The sequence below is a fragment of the Uloborus diversus genome, chromosome 8, assembly GCF_026930045.1.
Source record: "Uloborus diversus isolate 005 chromosome 8, Udiv.v.3.1, whole genome shotgun sequence".
Lineage (NCBI taxonomy): Eukaryota > Metazoa > Arthropoda > Arachnida > Araneae > Uloboridae > Uloborus > Uloborus diversus.
Window position 1 is genome coordinate 18,961,776 of NC_072738.1, and position 19,239 is coordinate 18,981,014.

Sequence of the window (19,239 nt, forward strand, 5' to 3'; positions counted from 1 at the left end):
GCTCAGTTAATCTTTTAAGTGCGAGCGAAATTTATTTTTAACAGCGGTAATAAGTCTGCATTCGTGCAACTTGGATCAATTCAGGAAATGTTTTGCCATTGTTCTGCATTCGTGCAACTTGGAGCAATTCAGGAAATGTTTTGCCAATTATACTTGATTTTTCAAATTTAGTGTATATGTAAAAAGTATAAACATTTAGGCTATTTGTATAACACTATTAATATCCTTAACACTAGAATTATGGCGGCATTCATATACCTAAAAATACGGCATCGGCCATTTTCTCCATCGAAAAGAAAATCTGCATTGTTTCCTACATAATGCTGTAAATGTGTAGAAATTAGTTAAAAATAAACTTACTTATAATAATTACAATTTATTTTAAAGTATTCAGAGATTTTAAGCATGTAAAATTAAATACTTTAAAAAAGGTTAAAATGCCTTTAAGAACCAGCCTTTTTCGTTGCATTACGTTATATTACTGAAAGCAGCAGCATTTTGTGTACAAAAATATTATGAATGCTTTATGTTCTTGAAATCGCAAATTCTAGAGACATTTCTGAGTGTTTGCTCCATGTCAATAACAGTAAATGTATTTGCATTTCTTTTTCTAACAGGGGTCAAAATGTCACTTGCCTACATTTCTAGGTACGAACCCTTTAGTTTGGCTTCAAAAATACTGTTGTCTTGAAAATTTTACCTTCTTACACAGCACGATGATTTAGGGAAATTCAAAAAATAAGAAAGGTTTTTCAAAAATTATAAAAGAGCTATTGGCAAAAAAGGTTTGCTTAAGGTCAAAATGTACCTTCCGTAGTTCTAGTGGTAAAAATATGGTTTAATACATACTAATACAAGAATCAATCAGGTATTTGCTCATTTAAGTGCATGCCAAGTGTCATATTTAACAAAAAAAAAAAAAAAATAAGTCAGGGGTATTGCCTTTTTATAGAAACTCTTCTTTTGCTGTATTATTGTTCATGTCATCTTTAACTTAGTTAAACAAAGTATTTGCCTTTAAAAAAACGTAAATAACTTTAAAATTAAACTTAGTATAGTTCTAGAGCCATACAACGGAGGATATAAATGTGATGTTTTTATGCTTCGAATTTAGCTTCATTTTGTTTCTCAATTAATTTATTTCAGCTAAACGAGTCCCATTTGAGAACGGTGGCATTTTAGAAAATTAAATTATATGGTAAACAGCAACAAAAAAGCGGAGACTAAGAGCATCGGTGCACCATGGCAAACGCAGTATGATTGCACTCACAGAAACGGAGAACGAAGGAGACAAGTTTTTTTAGTCATTTAATTACGCATTTCCAGCAGTGACCGAACTTTACTAAAATTTCTGAATGTAAAATTTCCTCATTTAATTCGCCTTAATAACGCACCGGGAGTGATAATAATTTAAGTTTGATAGAGTGCGGCTAGATGTTTTTAAAAATGATGTTTTACTTTTTGTAATCAAAGACAGCTTTTGTTTCTAAACAGTGTTACTCTTTTCCGGAAGCATAGAATAGTATCCCAATTTCAAAGGGAATGTAGAATATCAATTTTGGTAAACGTTGGAGGTGCAACACCTGTATTTTTAGTAGGGACATATATCAGTATATTCATTCTTGTGAGCTCTCTCTGTAAGTTATACAGGATTTACGTGAATACCCTATAAAGATGTGAGAGAAAAAAAAAATCCTCAATTTCGTCAACAAAAAAAAGGATATTTGTTGCATCTTTACTTTAAGAATTTTAGGATTTTAGACAAGATAAAGTAGCCATTCGCACCCCGTAAGCCTTTTGGTCTCTGATTTGCATATGTTACGATAAATTAATAAGAAAAAAAAAGCACCACCAACTAAGCCTGCACGTGGTAATTAAGCTTAAATATATTAAACGACATTTGTTTTCTATTAAAAAAAAAAGCTTTTAAAAGGGCCATTTTACAGGAATTTTGATTTATTGTCTTATTGATGCTCAAATGCATCTTTAGTTTAAAACTTGGTAATAATAATGAGTACGGAACACGAATAGAGAGACATCACAGGTTGCACATTTTACATTACAAAATACTTATTTAAAATTAGATGTATTTTTCAAGCCTCTAAACACGCGTTATAAATGATTTTTTTTTGTTCATTGCCTTGAAGTACATTTTGTGTTTGCCTCGGTGTGCATTAATGAAATCGTGCCTATATTTCTAAATGATAATCGTAATAAAAACGTTTGTGGCTCATAGGATTCTCTGCATCAACGTTTTATCAAAAATCTTAGTGGGGGAGGAAAACAGGAATATCATATTAGCCAATATGGCAGCTTTCTGCTCTACGTGAGGTGACCTTGAACGAATAAAAACTCTCAGATTACAGCTAACCCTTCACGAATACGTCAAATACAGCTAAATAGACATATTTTCATAAATTCAAAACATCATTTGCAAAAAGTATTACGGTACATCACGTTTTTAAAAATCCGAAAAAAAGACTCCTAAATGCCATCACAGCAAAACGAACTCATAAAACTTCGAGAAAGAAATGGTAAGTTTGATAGTAACCATTAAAAATATTACCGGTGGCAACACCACCGGTGTTAGATCAGAGAAACTTTAGGGAACGAATTACGGCTAATTCTCTCTGTAGACACGGCACAAACAAGTGGCTACACAACACTGTGAAAACGATTCAGAAACGTTCCTGGAAAATAATAGGCAGCTGATGTGCCCAATTTCAACCAGTAAATTATCTTACAAAAACCAGGAACGTTTTCCGATAAAAGTCAGTAACTTTTCTGAAGTATTAGGAATTATCCCTTGTTAAAGCCAGTCGTGAACCTTTTAGAAAAATTAAATAGGTTTACTTTATTTGATTAGAACCTTCCTGATTTACCAAGACAGCTCCAGAAGTATTAGAGCAACCATGGCCACAGCTACGCGAAAATCGCAAGCTAGAACCAAGCATATTCCTTGTTCCTTGCCTGCGGCCGTAACCAATTTAAAGCCGATATACTTAATAAACACGCTCAGTCAATATTTAAACTGGTAGCAAAAAATATTTTCCACACCAGTGCAAGGTCTGCATTCGTGCTTCTTTTAGGAGTTCAGGAAACTTTTTTGCGAAGATACTTGATTTTTTGGGGGAATAGGTGAAAACCTCTGAAATTCCGAAACGTTTCGCGGAAATAACCAGTAACGTTTCGGAATTTTTTCACAGTGAAGCAAGAAGGACGTACCTGAATTTGCTTGACACATTTATTTTTAATTTAATGTTCTTTTACTAGACTTAATATTATGACAAGCACGTTATTACTCTTTAAGGAAACTCCTGAAGTTAACATTTTATTTCCGATAAACGTTTCGGGTTTTTGCTGGTTTCCACCAATTCCCTGTGAAAAGTAAATAAACAAATTTTGTGTGTGTGTGTGCGCATAAAGAAAGGAGACATGCTAAATCAAATTATTCAATTGTTGTGTTTAAATGTTTAGCGTTATTTTTATATGTTAAGTCTAGTAAAGAAACCTTTAAAATAAAAATAAATGTGTTAAGCAAATTCAGGTACGTCCTTCTTGTTTATGTCGTTTGTGTATGAGTTTGGTAGTAAAATATACGCATCGTGAGTGATCAACAAATATTAACATTTAAAAATAACAATTAGATAATGTGATATAGCATGTCTCCTTTATAACATTTAGTGACTTCTTTTTTTTTCGCTAACCGTTCCGTGTTTTTGCTGGTTTCCACCTGTTTCGTGTGAAAAATGAATAAGCAAATGATGTGTGTGTGCATATATGAAAGAGATATGCTAAATCATATTATCTAATTGTTACTTTTAAATGTTGATATTTGTTTATTCTTTATGATGCGTACATTTAACTAACAAACTCACACACAAACCACAGAAATTTAGTCAAATAAAGATAATTAAATCCTATGAAACGCAGATTCATACAATAGAATATTTCAGCCAAATATGCATTTAAATTCCCAGCATTTAGGACATTATTTCTTTATAGATTACTCTTTAACTTGCGGTGAACATTTTCGGAACCGTTTTGAGCAATAAAACCCAGTACTGGCTCATAATTTAAAACTTATGCTTCCACACTTCATTTTAACTATTTAAACACCACATTCAACGTCATTCATATTTTAGAATGCTACCTTGCTTCCTAAGATATTCCGTTTGAAATGCGTAGTTTATAAAATAAAAGGAATATTTTGCTGAAATATTTCGCAAAAGTATTGTTATCATAAAACTGAAGCATACTTGTGGTAGTTGCATTTAATCACGCTTAGATAACAGGATCATTAAAACAAAATGCTAATCGGATGTATTTTTCATTATAACTTGAGCATTATTTTATTGAGGAAATATATTTAATAAATATAATCTTCTTACTCATAGTAGACATTTAGATAAATTAATATTAAAAAAAAAACTTATAAAAAAACAAGACCGAATTGCTAGTAGCTTTCAGTTTTTGAATAGATCGGGAGCAGTTCTGCACTGTAGAAACGATTCAGAAACGTTCCTGGGAAATAATGGGCAGCTGATGTGCCTAATTTCTTCCAGTAACATACCTCACAAAAAAACCAGGAACGTTTTCCGCTAAAAATCGTTTCCCTTCCTGAAATTATCCAGGAAGCTTCCTTAAATATTCAGAAATCTTCCCGTTTAAAGCCAGTCGCATCTCTGGAAGTTTAAAATAAACTTAGGTGGGCATAGTATAACAGTTTGGCACTTTCCCGCGTTTCCTGGAAGGCTCCAAGAGCAGTATTGCTAACATGGCTAAAGCTAAGACAGACTTGCAGGTAAGTAACAAGCATCTTACTCACCTGCAATTCTTGCAAAGCTACGTAGTCCATTGACTGATTTGCGCCCTTCGGACGCCTTGTCAGTCTGGACGGCCCGCAATCGAACTGAAGCTGATACACTTTATAAATACGTTTAGTTAATCTTTAAACTAGGAGCTAAAAGTATGTTTTACAACTGAGAAGTCTGCATTCGTGTGACTTGTAGCAATTCAGGAAACTTTTTGACTATGATGCTTGATTTTTCCAGGAAGTGGATAAAAACCATTGAAATCCCGAAACATTCTACGGAAATACTCAGTAACGTTTCAGAATTTTTTTACAGTGTGGTTTGAAGATATATAAATTTCGAGATTCGTTATTAATATTAAAGTAGAATTCAAAACTTTGATAAATTTGAAACCTTTATACATTGAAATTTGCAAGATTTCGCTTTACAAATACATGTATATTTCTTCAAAAATTCGAAAAACAAAATATACACTATATACATCTGTTTTTTGCACTCATTTAATCGATTTTACATTCTTTTAAGAAGTAAAGGAATTAGTGTATTAAAGAAAAATATTCACTAAAAGTTTAGCTTAGATTCAAATTACAATTGATGAAGTTTTGTCTGTTTTTAGTACGTATTTGCGTAACTATGTACGTAAGATCAGAAGGAAATTATTCATCTTTGCAATCCCGAATTAATTCTAATAAGTTTTCTCTTGATGCCTTAGTTATTTCAAACGTGTCTCAAACACATGGAAATATAATGGAGTTTAGTTTTTTAGTACAAGTAGAAGTCACTACTAGGTCTAAGTATAAGGAATAAACCTAATCCTGGGCATAATCTACACTCCACGATGTGGGGAGGCCGGGAGGTTCTCCCGCAAAATGTTAAACTTTGTAGTCTACAAAATGCACTTTAGCTTCATATTTTTTAAAAACTTCGAATTCCACAAAAGGTGTCACCCCCCAGACAGTTGACATCCGGGGCGTATCACTCCCCCCCCCCAACCCGCTTTGACGACGCCACTGGCTGTGAGGGACTTATAACTAATCAAATATCACGAGGTAATAAAAGACAAGCCAAATTAAAGATTAAATTTGAGTAACAATTTTTTATGACTTCAATATTCCTTCATTTCGTTCAAAGAAGTAAAAACATTCGTCTACGTTTCATTTCAATCCCTTTTCGAATTTTAAGCCTCATTACAAAACAAATAATCATGCGAAATGCCAAAGAAGATATCTGCGTCACAGCAAACAAACCGGGCGTGAAAACGAATGTCTTTATCATTTTCTGCTTTTGTCGGGTGATATATTTTCTTTTAATCATTCCACTTTGGTAAAGAACATTTTCTTCTTCGTTCCTTTGTGCATGGAACAACAGGGGCACTTGAAAAGTATTAATCATACTTGAAGCCATCGTTTTTCATTGTGATAAAGTATTTTTGACAGACAATTAATAACACCACTTCGCAATGACATACTTAATATTTTTTTTATTAGACTAGCTTTTTTTTAAATTATGAATACTGTTTTTACACTAGTTAAAAATCACTAGCAAAAGAAACGTATGTCTCAGAACTTAAAAAAAAAACGTCTAGTTGAGGAATAGAAGGAGGGAAAAGGCGAGAGGAGGGGGGGGGGGGTGAAGCAAAGGTTTAAAAGATGAATATCTACTTTTCATTCGCTATTAATTTCGGATTATAAATGTTTCACACAAATCAAACTACTAACTTCATTTATCAATCTGAAATAATGCATAAAACGGATTGTTATTTGTGCAGAAACAGAGGGGAAATGCTCAATAATTGTACATATCAATATCACAATTATTTTGTTTTAGTTGCATTAAGTTTTTCACTTTTATTATCATTTTAAACAATAATACTTGTAATACCTTTAAAAAAGCAAACTCCGTTTTTTTTAATGACTATAAATTAAACATGAAAAAAAAAGGAAGAAAAAAAAACAATTTTCAACAACCACGTAATGTGTCAGCAAAAAAAATAAATTATACAAAGTAACTGAAGTAAAGAAACAATGAAACAAAATAAGTGCTATTTTTGTGAATCTGTTAAGTGTAAAACACTGCATAAGATTTTAAGCTTAAAAGTCTCGTCCAGTGTGATAGAGTTACGAATTCAGGACTTTTTAAAACTACTTTTACTGTAAAATAGAGATCTTACAGAGAACAGAACAGTTACATTGCAATGTTCCCGAAAAAGTAATTGAATGTAGTGTCAGATTTAAAATACAAAGCAATTATTCACGTTTTCTCGTTCATCCTTCGAATCCTATTCTGTAAAAGATTGTGGAGCGGTGTTCTTTCATCAAACAATGTAAGCTCAAAACCCGATGATTAATTCTCATTCATTTTGTTCAGCTTAACTAGCCTGGTTTTTCTTTACTTTAAATTTGTATACGAATTTTGGATTAGTTAAAATACCTGGGTGGCTGTACTTCTTACCGTAAAATTTTACGAAATATTTCCTTTTAAAGTGCTTGTAAAAAAGCATAAAGTTTCAAAGATTTTTTTTTATGTATGTGTTTTTATATTTAGTTGTCTTTTGTTTACAACCATAATTCTTGTTTAAGCTTCTTGTTGTTATTTGTGTTAAATTGTTAAAGTTACCAGTTCCTATAATATCAACTTGTCAAATATTTGGCTTCACTTTTTAGGGCAACGTAATCATACTTTTCGTTGCATTAATCAGTACACCAGCTTTACAATTTCACTTCATTGCTTTTCTTTTGCTTTACCTATACCATTTTACTTCATTGTTTTCCTTTTACTTTACCTGTACCATTTCACTTCACTGTTTTTATTTGTTCATCAGATCATTGCTACCACGTTCTCCTTACGTTTTCGTCTATGAGTCCACACATGCAAATAGTTCTTTTAGGGGCTCGTTAACAAGGGAAATACAATGACGTCGCTTGCTGACCGAAATAAAGATTTTCGATAGAAATCTTTTACATTACAGTAGGCAATCGACCAATATCTCCTCTAAACTAACACGCTTTGTAAATCCTACGGATCAAATCCAAAGTTCTGCATGCAATGATTTGTTTGTTTTCCTTTTTAGAGATGTTTCTTATTATAGTATTAAAATACCTGCAATAAACCAGATTTTTGTGGTCATTGTAAAAAGTACCTAAACGTGCCATGAAAGTTTGTTATACCATTCTGCATATGAATCAAAAAGATTGGTCAAAGTTTTGTCGATTACAAGTTCTAGCTGGTCTTTAATAAAAGACTAATTTCAACTTTTTTGCCTACCACCACAATAACTTTAATTTATCATAACCTTCATTTATAACCAATTCTTTGGCGAGGCTTTAATTTTTGCGATTTTTACGAGCCCATCGAAATCGCTGTTAATTTAAAATTCGAGAAAATTTTAGCTCGCGGAATAACCGATACCTTCATTTTTTTGTAAAATGTATATTGCTCGCGAAAATAAGCGCTTGGACAGTAATTAAGATGCAACCAAAAGTATCAAATAAGCAAAATTGGAATAAAAATACAAGAAAAAAAGAGAGAAGAAAACAATGTATTAGGCCATTCTTCGAGCTCAAAGTAACCCTCTCATTAACGCTTTGGCAAAAAGCTTTGCTCTTAATAGCTTTTTTTATGGTTTTCAGAGAAAATATTTCTTTTGTATCATTCGTTTTTTTATGTGCAACAGTAATGAAGAGGCAGATAGAAATACAACATTCTTTGAAGTAGAAATATACCCTTAGTTTAATTACGTAAGGGGAAAATATACGGAAAGAGACTAGAAACTTTAAGTTATACTAACGCACTGTTGTTTATTTATTCAGTCAATTAAATATAACTGTGTCATAAAAATCCATACTTCTACTTAAACGCTGTAAAAAACGATTCAGAAACATTCCTAGAAAATAATGGGCAGCTGATGTGCCCAATTTCTGTAACATATCTTGTAAAATCCAGGAACGTTTTCCGTTAAAATTCAATAACCCTCCTGAAACCTGGAAGCTTCCTGAAAATATCCAAAATCTTCCCGTTTAGAGCCAGTAGTGTCTCTGGAACTTTGAGGTAAACATTGGTATGCATAATATAGTACACTGTAAAAACGATTCAGAAACGTTCCTGGAAAATAATAGGCAGCTGATGTGCCCAATTTCAGTCAGTAACATATCTTACAAAAACCAGGAACGTTTTCTGCTAAAAGTCAGTAACCATTCTGAAATATTAAGAAATCTCCCCTATTAAAGCCAGTCGTGAACCTTCTTGAAAAATTAAATAGGTTTAATTTATTTGATTAGAACCTTCCTGATTTACCAAGAAAGCTCCAGAAGTATTAGAGCAATCACGGCCTTTGCCTCGCAAAGCTGTAGCTATCCAGTGACTTATTTGCTCCCATTGGAAGCTTAGTCAATCCGGACGGGCCATAAACAATCTAAAGCCGATACGTTTAATAAACACGCTCCGTCAATATTTAAACTGGTAGCAAAAAATATTTTTCACACCAGTGCAAGGTCTGCATTCGTGCATCTTTTAGGAATTCAGGAAACTTTTTTGCGAGGATACTTGATTTTTTGGGGAAATAGGTGAAAACCTGTGAAATCACGAAACGTTCCACGGAAATAACCAGTAACGTTTCGGATTTTTTTTACAGTGTAGCTTGGCACATTCCTGATTTATCAAGAACTGCAAGCAAGTGTCAAGAATTTTACTCGCCTGCAATGCTTGCAAAGCTACGCAATCCATAGACTTATTTGCTCCCTTTAAGAAATTTATCAATACGGCCCGGCCGTATTCGGGCCGAAGCCGATAGATTACATAAATACGCTCAGATTTATCTTTAAACTGGGAGCTAAAAATATTTTTCACAACAGTAAGATGTCTGCGTTCGTGCGACTTGTCGCAATTCAATAAACTTTTTGAAAAATTATATTTGATTTTTTCCAGGAAGTGTATCAAAACCATTAAATTCTCGAAACGTTACACGGCAATACTCAGTAACGTTTCGGAATTTTTTAACAGTAAAGAAATTGCACGTAAAAGATGAGTTTAAAAATGTGTTAAGGAAAAATAAAACGAATTGGTAAATTATTATGTGTTTTCAAAAGGTTAAAACAAAATCTCAAAATACGCCAAGAACATTATCCGCGTATCTACTCGTATACGCGAAAAACTTTTTAAAAAGTCGATAAGAGAAAGCAGATTTACAAAATCTACGCAATAAATGATTATTTCCTCCAAATGTGTTCCTCATTTTAATGCAAGTGCAAGCTTATTTATAGGAATGCAAAATTTTTAAAATTCCGAGAGTGATTCTGTATATACGGATAAAGAAAGGTTTAAATGAGAGTACACGCTGGTAACGAGCAACGAGTATAATCTATCATGAATTATTTATAAGCAAAAATATATTTAAAAAACAAACTCTTAATCTAAAGAATACTCTAAAGAGCTTAATAATTTCGCACCTAAAACTTTCTTTTCTAATTCAACTCCTATTTCAAGTAAGATTTTTAAGAGTAACTTGTATTTTCTTAAAGCTACGTAAACAACTACTCTTGTAGCAGAGATAATTTATGCTGGAAACTGACATTTGAACTTTCAAATCAAGCAAAGAGTTGTAGAATCCGAGAATAATACGAATTGTTATTGTTATATCATGTAGTTTCGAATAGTTATCTTCTGTAACAATTTAATAATTAGGTATTTTTAATGACTTCATAACACATATTATAAACACTAAATTATATTCTGGGTCAAAATAGAAATGTGTATCGAAAAAACAATTTTAAGAATTTCTTCATTGTGCAATCAGGTTTGTGAACATATTAATTTCACTTTTCTGTGACTTGATGTTTCTCAACTTTTTTTAATTGGTAAATAACAATTCATATAAAATGATAAACGGTCGTATGTTTATAGCCTGAGTAAAAACTTTAAGGCCTGTATAATTTTCTTTGGAAAAAAGGAAAATAAAATTAAAGGGATTTTAATATTATTGTATTATTAATTATTAATGTTCATTGGTAAGAAATATCGCAACAGACAGGATTTGTAAAGCATGCAGTAACCAGAAAAGCAGTGGTTTATTCAAAGTTAGCATTTCAGCTTGAGTAAAAACTTTAAGACCAATAGTATTTTTAAAAAACTTCAAGTACTTACACTGTAATAAATGTCACCTCAGTTAACAGGATTGTGGAAACCCTTCAACTTGCAGTTTTGTGATTAATTTCTTCAAAGTTTTTGTCCTACTTGTGACGATATCGTAAGATAAAAAGTTAACTGTTCAAGAAAGTGGGCAGATTGAAGTTTTTTTTTTTTATTTAACAAGGATAGGTAGGGGTACTATTGCGAAAAAATAGGAAGATCGAAGACTGAAGTCAACATTTTTGTTTGATTTAAACACAATTAGGGCAAAACTTAGAGCTTTGTTCTCGCGTGTTGGAAGAAGAGTTTGGAAATTATTACATTATCTGAAAAGTACTTAACCAGGAAACGTATTCAGATGATAGGTTTAAATATTTTTAAAAAACGATATAAAATACAATTAGAAGGTATGGAAATTTTATTAATACTGCAAAATTGTTTAAACCACATTTTATTGAAAGTGCACAACATAAACCGTTTCAACTATAGCTAGGAAATCATGACCTGGGATAACTAATGAATACAAATATTTTTTTCTAATGAAAAGAAGTGGAGTTTTGATGGACCAAACGGACGGAAGTACTATTGGCATGATTTACGAAAAGAAAAAGTAATATTCTACAAGCGCCAATTAGATGGAGGCTCTGTAAGAACTTGAGAGTGCTTTGCTTATAATAGTGTGTGCTCAGTTGCGTTTGTTTCCGGTAAAATGAACTCACAAGCATATCAAAATGTCCTCCCAAGTCATCTTTTACCAAATGCTGAATTTATTGCTGGAGAAAATTGAAAATATTAGCAAAACAATGCATCTATCAATCCGAGTAACAGTGCAAAAAATAGGCTCCAAGTAAACAATGTTGAAACTTTGAAATGACCAACTAAATGTCCAGATCTTAACCCAATAGAGACCTTAGTGGGTGACTTAGCAAGAAGAGTTTGTGCAAAGGAAAGACATTTTACTTCATCAATAAAGCTGAAATCTACCATCGAAGATGAATGGTAAAACTACATCCCGAATTTTGTCAAAAACTAGTTTTATTAATGAAAACAAGAAAATTTGAAGTAATTTGAAGGAATGGCTCCCTCACAAGCTTATTAATATTTGAATTTTTGTCCTCATGTGCTTTTTTCTATGTTGGCCTTAAAGATTTTTGTCAGGTTCAAATATTGATCTGTAATGTTTTCTGATAATGAAACACTTACAATTAAATTTTTTTGTTTTTTTTTTCTTCTATTTAAGATTAATAATTATCACTCATATGACTTTTTGATCCTTTGATTAAGGTGTGTCCAATTTCTCAAAAAAGTGCACTGCACTTAAAGTTTTTACTCAGACTGTATATGCAATTACTTCTACAAAAGAAGAAACTACGGAGCATTTCAAGCTTTAAAAAATTCAAAACTTTCTGAGGAGCTTATTAATATTTGTCTCAAATTCATCGCACTGTAATTGACAGTGGATACTAATTGAAGGCAATATTTTTTTTCAAAACTTTAAGGGGAGAAACTTACTTGCATTTTAAGTTTTGATACCAGTCGAAAAATCGGACTTTTTTGGATGGAATCTTCTTCGGAGCTTTTTAGTCTATCAGCTAGACCGAAAAATATCGTCATTTCTGCAATAAAGCTGGGTGAGGTGTTATTTTCTTCGGTTTTTTGCGTAGATTACGAATAGGCTAAGGCGGAAATCGAAATTGGTAGCTTTTGTGCAGTTATTGCCAACAAAAGCATCAAAATCATCAATTTTTGAATGTCGGCTTTTTGTCAACTAGAGAGACTTTTACCAGAAAAAAATTCAAATGAAAGTTAGTCAGTCTCTAATTGCATACACTGTAAAAAAAATCCACAACGTTACTGGTTATTTCTGTCGAACATTTCGGGATTTCAGAGGTTTTCTCCCATTTCCCCGCAAAATCAAGTATCTTCGCAAAAAAGTTTCCTGAATTGCTAAACGATGCACGAATGCAGACTTTTCACTATTGTGAAAAAATTTTTTTGCTACCAGTTTAAAGCCTGACTGAGCGTGTTTATAAATTGTATCGGCTTTGATTTTATTAAGGCCCGTCTGGATTGACTAAGCTTTAAGTGGGACCAATAAGTCTCTGGATAGCTGCAGCTTTGCGTGGCAGGAATTGCAGGCAAGGAGTATGTTTGGCTTTTGTTTGCAATTCTTCGCGTAGCGCTGGCCATGGTTGCGCTAATGCTTCTGGAGCTTTCTTGGTAAACCACGAAGGTTCTAATCAAATACATTAAACCTATTCAATTTTTGTAGAAAGTTCACGAGTGGCTTTAACTGGGGAGATATCCCAGTATTTCAGGAAGATTACTCACTTTTATCGGAAAACGTTATTGGTTTTTGTAAGATATGTTACTGGTTAAAATTGGGCACATCAGCTGCCTATTATTTTCCAGGAACGTTTCTGAATCGTTTTTACAGTGTACTGGGGGCTCCGCCTTCTCCTCGATTCGCTCTCCACCCCCGTTCGCCGCCACCGGCGGTGGCTCAATGCCGCTTGCAGCGGGCGGCAATTTCTAGCGAAAAAAACTGACTTGTTGCATTTAACAAATGCAACGAGTTAGTCAGCAACTAATTACATACTGGGGGCTCCGCCTTCTGCTCAATTTGCTCGCTAGCACCCGTTCGCCACCTACGGAGCCTCAACGCTGCCTGCAGAGGGTGGTTAATTTCTAGAGAAAAAACTGACTTGTTGCATTTAATAAATAAAAACAAGAGAAAAACATTTTTTAAAAGTTATTCAAAAAAGTATGCAATATGAGTTTTTAACTATACTTGGGGCAAATCTAACCAGGTAGCATTGTGAAGCCTACGCTGATCCTAATCTCAAAATTATGACACTGCCAGGTTAGGTTTGCCTGACTATACTTGTATTGCATGAAATACACTGCCAGCTCAGTCAATTCCAGCCGAGGACGGCAGTTTCGAGCTTATTAGCACTTATCAGCCAGGCATAGGAAGTGACTGAGCTGGAGATAGAAAACTTCTTAAGGAAGTCAAGAGTGCCAAACAAACTGGTAGCTAATACGGAATTAGCACTGACCAGACGAGTGACCGAAACAATGGTTCGGTTCAACTCTAAGATTGAAGGCAAAGCAATATACAATAAGTTACCGCCCTATAGCAGAGCCTAAGGCAGAAATACATGAAATACACCGCCAGCTCTGTCAGTTTTAGCCGAGGCCCCCAGTTTCGTGTCTATTAGCACTTATCAGCCCGGCATAGGAACTGACTGAGTTGGAGATGGAAAACCTCTTAAGGAAGCCAAGAGTACCAAACATATACTGGCATAGGGCGGTACCTTATTGAATATACTTATGTTGAGTTTTAAAAAGATGCAATGTTAAAGAAGAAGATTACTTAAGATTCTCTTACTTTAAATTGGCTTAAAAACCTTTGTCGTCTTCATTCCCAATCTCCTCACAATATCCAGTAGTTATAAAGTCGTGCCTATATGCAACAAGTTCTTGTTTGTCACATGAGCAGTTGCAGATGTTAGTTCATGGCAGGTTGACATCCGAGCATGGACATACTCCTTGCAGTCAAACTTTGTATTTGTTGCGCGATATCATTTCAATGACTTCCTCGGGTGAGGGTCGACTCCCAAGCCAAGTAATAACAATTTTATCGTTTTCAACATTTCAACCATGTTCGTGTGGCGTTGGAACAAATTGATATTGAACAACAGATTTTCTCCAGATTGCAGCCCGGTAAATGGCTCTCTTGGCGTGGAGACTCAATGTGGATTTACAAGGAGACAAGAGCTCAGGAAGAACATGGCCTCTTTTAGAGCAGTGCCAGTCATACTTCAGCTTGTTCATGTCTCCAGTTTTTGAACCGACGTACATTTCACATACAAAGCATTCAAGGCTTGCATTCAAACGTTCACTTATGGTCCATTCTTCACCAAGGTTTTTAAAGGTTTCAATATAAAATGATGCGGTAACCATTATTTTGAATGGTCCCTTTTTATCTTTTCCATAAAACGTCGAAATGCTGTCACAACCTTTGAAGCTGTGAAATCCAAGTATAACTTCCATCAGATCAACACTGATGCATCCATCTGGTAACTTAGCTGTTTCTGACGACATTCTGAAGGAAGATCATCCGGTCTTTAGCTTGCTTTCCCATTCGAACATAAACTTTGCAGTTCAGTTGAATGAATGCCATCAGAATGAGATGGACATCTGTGTCATCCGAATGAACAACTATACTTCAAGGATGTGGCTCTAATTAACATGTGAGGCATGTATTGCTATCCTTTTGTCAGTCTTTTCGAGGCTGCAATCTAGTTCCATGCGTTCAGTAGTCTCATTTGATGTTATTTTCCAGCATTTCTCATCACTAGCAAACAATGATTGTCTTCCTTGTAATTTACACTGGTATGCAGGTGTTTTCCACAAATCCAACAGGAACTGAATAAATTTAGTTTTACTGGAGCTCACTGAAAGAGAAACTGTAGCCAGCATCTAACTTAGAAGCCTCTTTTGATGTTTGCATACAATGCTAGAAGCGTATCATCTTGACGATGAGCTAGCTTGAAGAAGATCTTTTATAGAATTAGTTGTATACTTATAAAAAATTATATCAACTCTCTTTCCAGGACTATGAATTATCTTTTTTTTGAAGATGATTTCGCCGATTTTGTTGAATGTCAGACCGTTAGGGTTTTAACTTTTCGGAGCAAGGACATTCAATCAATCAGAAAAAAAGAAAAAAAAAAAAAAAAAAACGCGGTATTTTGTGGATAATTGAGTTCAACGAGTACATTCTTTTGACTCTTAACCGTCTTCTAGTGGTAACAAGGAGTATGTCTATGCTCGGATGTCAACCTGAAATGTACTGACATCTGCAACTGCTCATGTGACAAACAAGAACTTGATGCAGATAGTCACGACTTAATAAACACTGGATATTGTGAGGAGATTGGGAATGACGACGACAACGATTTTTAAGCCAATTAAAGTAAAAGGATCTCAAATATTCTTCTTCTTTAACATTGCATCTTTTTAAAACTCAACACAAGCATAGTTCAGGCAAACCTAATCTGGCAGTGCCATAATGTTGAGATTGGAATCAGCATAACCTTGCTACCCGGTAATGTTTGACCCCATGTATAGTTTAAAACTCATATAGCATACTTTTTGGAATAATTTTTAAAAATGATTTCCTACTTTTTGTTTATTAATAGCAACAAGTCAGTTTCTTTTTTCTAGAAATTAACTACCCGCTGCAGGCGGCATTGAGCCACCGTGGGTGGGGAACAGAGGTTAGCGAGCAAATCGAGCAGAGGGTGGAGCCCCCATTATGTAATTAATTGCTGACTAACCTTTTACATGCATTAAATGCAACGAGTTTTTTTTTTTTCGCTAAAAATTGCCACCCGCTGCAGGCAGCATTGAGCCACCGCCGGTGGCGGCGAACGGTGGTCAGCGAGCGAATCGAGCAGAAGGCGGAGCCCCCAGTATATAATTAGAGACTGACTAACTTTCATTTGAATTTTTTCTGGTAAAAGTCCCTCTAGTTGACAAAAAGCCAAACTTCAAAAATTGATAATTTTGATGCTTTTTTTGACAATTATTGCACAAAAGCTACCGATTTCGATTTTCGACTAAGCATATTCGTAATCTACGCAAAGAACTGGAAAAAATGACACCTCACCCAGCTTTATCGCAGAAATGACGTTATTTGTCGAAATTTTGGGTGACTATCTGTGATGATTAGGAATGAAATTATTAATGTTTTATTAAAAACCTTGAATGCTTTCTGCAAGAAAAACTTGTATCTAGTTTTTTTATTATGTCTCCCTCGTTTACTAATTATTATTATTATTATTTTTTTATAAACGATAAAACTTTTTACATCTTAGATATACTGGTAGATCGAAATTTTGAGAATTTGTTGAACCATTATGTTTTATTTGTTTGTATTCCTAAATGGTAAAAAAATGTCATTGGAAAAAGAGTATATCTATTAGAAACATAGTAAAGAAGTAACTGAGTGTTTTATGATAAATTACATCATTCAAATCTATTTTGAGAGATTATTTTTGTATAAGTGATGATATGAAATTAAAAAGGATATTGTGATGTGTGCATTTACAAGTCACAAATTCACAAAGCCAGTGAATGTTATTATTTAAAGAGGAAAATTACACCTCAGGTGGATTGAAAACAATAAGCAGTGTTGACCCCCCCTTGCTCAGAATACATTTTTAATCCTACATTTTTAATCCTTATACTGTTGTGATATTTTGGAGTTTCTATAACAGCTTGTAAAAAAAACCCTGTTCTATTTTTTTTTGGGGGGGGAGGGGGGGGGAGAGAAAAAAGATAACATTTTTTTGAGCGTAATGAGTGCATTTCTGAATCCAAATAAATTGCTAAATGGGCCTCAAAATACTGTTCCATGTTTTCTCTTAAAAATAATTTCAGTTTAACAAATTTAAATGATTACGACTCCAAAATAAAAAGAAAAAGAAAGTAAAACAAAACGTTAAACATGTTCTTAAATTGCAACAAAGTACATTTAGTTTAGCAAATAAGTTTTGCTTTAACCTGTGTTTGACTGACAACTTAATTATAAAGCTTGTCACAAAACACTTCAAAAATGCTGATTAAACCAAAGAATAAGTTTAATCTAAACGCTGGGTCAAAAAATATTTTTTTTTCATGATGTTCTAAAATTAAAGTAATAAAAATAATAATTTATGTCAGACATTTAAAAATTTAATTTAAACACTGTTAAATTAATATGACGTTAGACACATTGTAATATTTAATTAACATCTGCTGTTGATATAACTCTTTTGAGTAAAAGTTCCCTTTCAGATGTTTTCCCTTATTTAACTGAAATAAATTTAAGATGGTTTGGTAAGAGAGTATTTCCTCTTTAGAAAATTAACTTTAGTTTAAGTTTTAAGATTTTTGTTCATGCATTTAATATTCCTACATTTTATTCAGATAATTAAACGACAGGTAATGACTTCAGAAAAGTATTGAGAATCATAGAAGTAGTTTAAATTTCGTCGAATACATATAAAAATCTACTTAATTGTTTTTAATTAATGGATTGCCCTATTAATTTTGAGCAACAGTTTGTTATCTCTTCTTCCATGAGACTTTCGTCTGAAAAATACTTCGCATTATGCCATATATAATGATACAATTAAAAATAACAGATAAATAATTAACAATAACTACTTATTAAAACGATGTAAAATGTTAACAAAACAAACACAGTATTTAATATTTTCTACAAGATTTACTCACTCATAAAGCTATAACAACATTTTGTATACGTTATAATACAGGGTGCTTAAGGTAATTAGAGGGTAAACTGTAAGTAGGGTAGACCGTTTACGCAGTGCCCTTTTTTCCAAAACGAATTATAACTGGAGAGCTAATAATCATAACATATTGATGCTGCTCCCTAGCAAATATCCTCATAAGTGTTTGAGCATCATTTGAGCTTCTAGCCCAGTCAATGAAGGTAAAAAAATTGGCTTTGTCTCAACTAATTTAGGGAAAGCTGAATTTTTGCAGGATGTTAGCACATCAAGTATACACTAAAAAAACACAAAGTCCCGACCCCCTCCCCTCTTGCTTTCCTCCCCACCCCCTCCGAAACATTGCAAGAGCAGTGCTATATGATTAAAACATTTTCGTGTCGCAACTAATTAAGAGAAAGCTAAATTTTTACAGTATGTTAATGCTTAAGTATACACTACAAAAATACAAAGTCCCGACCCCCACCCCTCTTGCTTCCTCCCCCACCCCTTCCGAAACATTGCAAGAGCAGTATTATGATTATACACTTTTCGTGTCGCAAAAAATAAGGGGAAAGCTGTTTTTTTTTTTTTTTTTTTGCAGGATGTTAGTACTTAAACTATACACTAAAAAATCAATGTCCCGACCCCCCCCTCTTGCTCCCCCCCCAACCCTTCCGAAACATTGCAAGAGCAGTACTATGATTATACGCTTACAACTCAAAAATTAATGATGTTACCGGGGAGTTCCTTTTTTTATTTCATTCCTAATAATATTATAAACCAGTGGTGCCAAACCTAAGACACACGAGACACATCCGGCCCGCGAAGCTGATCCCTGTGTCCCGTCGTTTTAAAACGTTACAACTCGAAGAGTGCGATTAATGACAATGTTACAAATTAGGAGCCAAATATTTAGAAATAGGTTTCTGAAAAACAGGTTGCATTCAATAAAATAAGCATCGAGTAATGATAACAACAATTATTGATTTGCAATTTTTTTTCTTTTTCCGTATTTT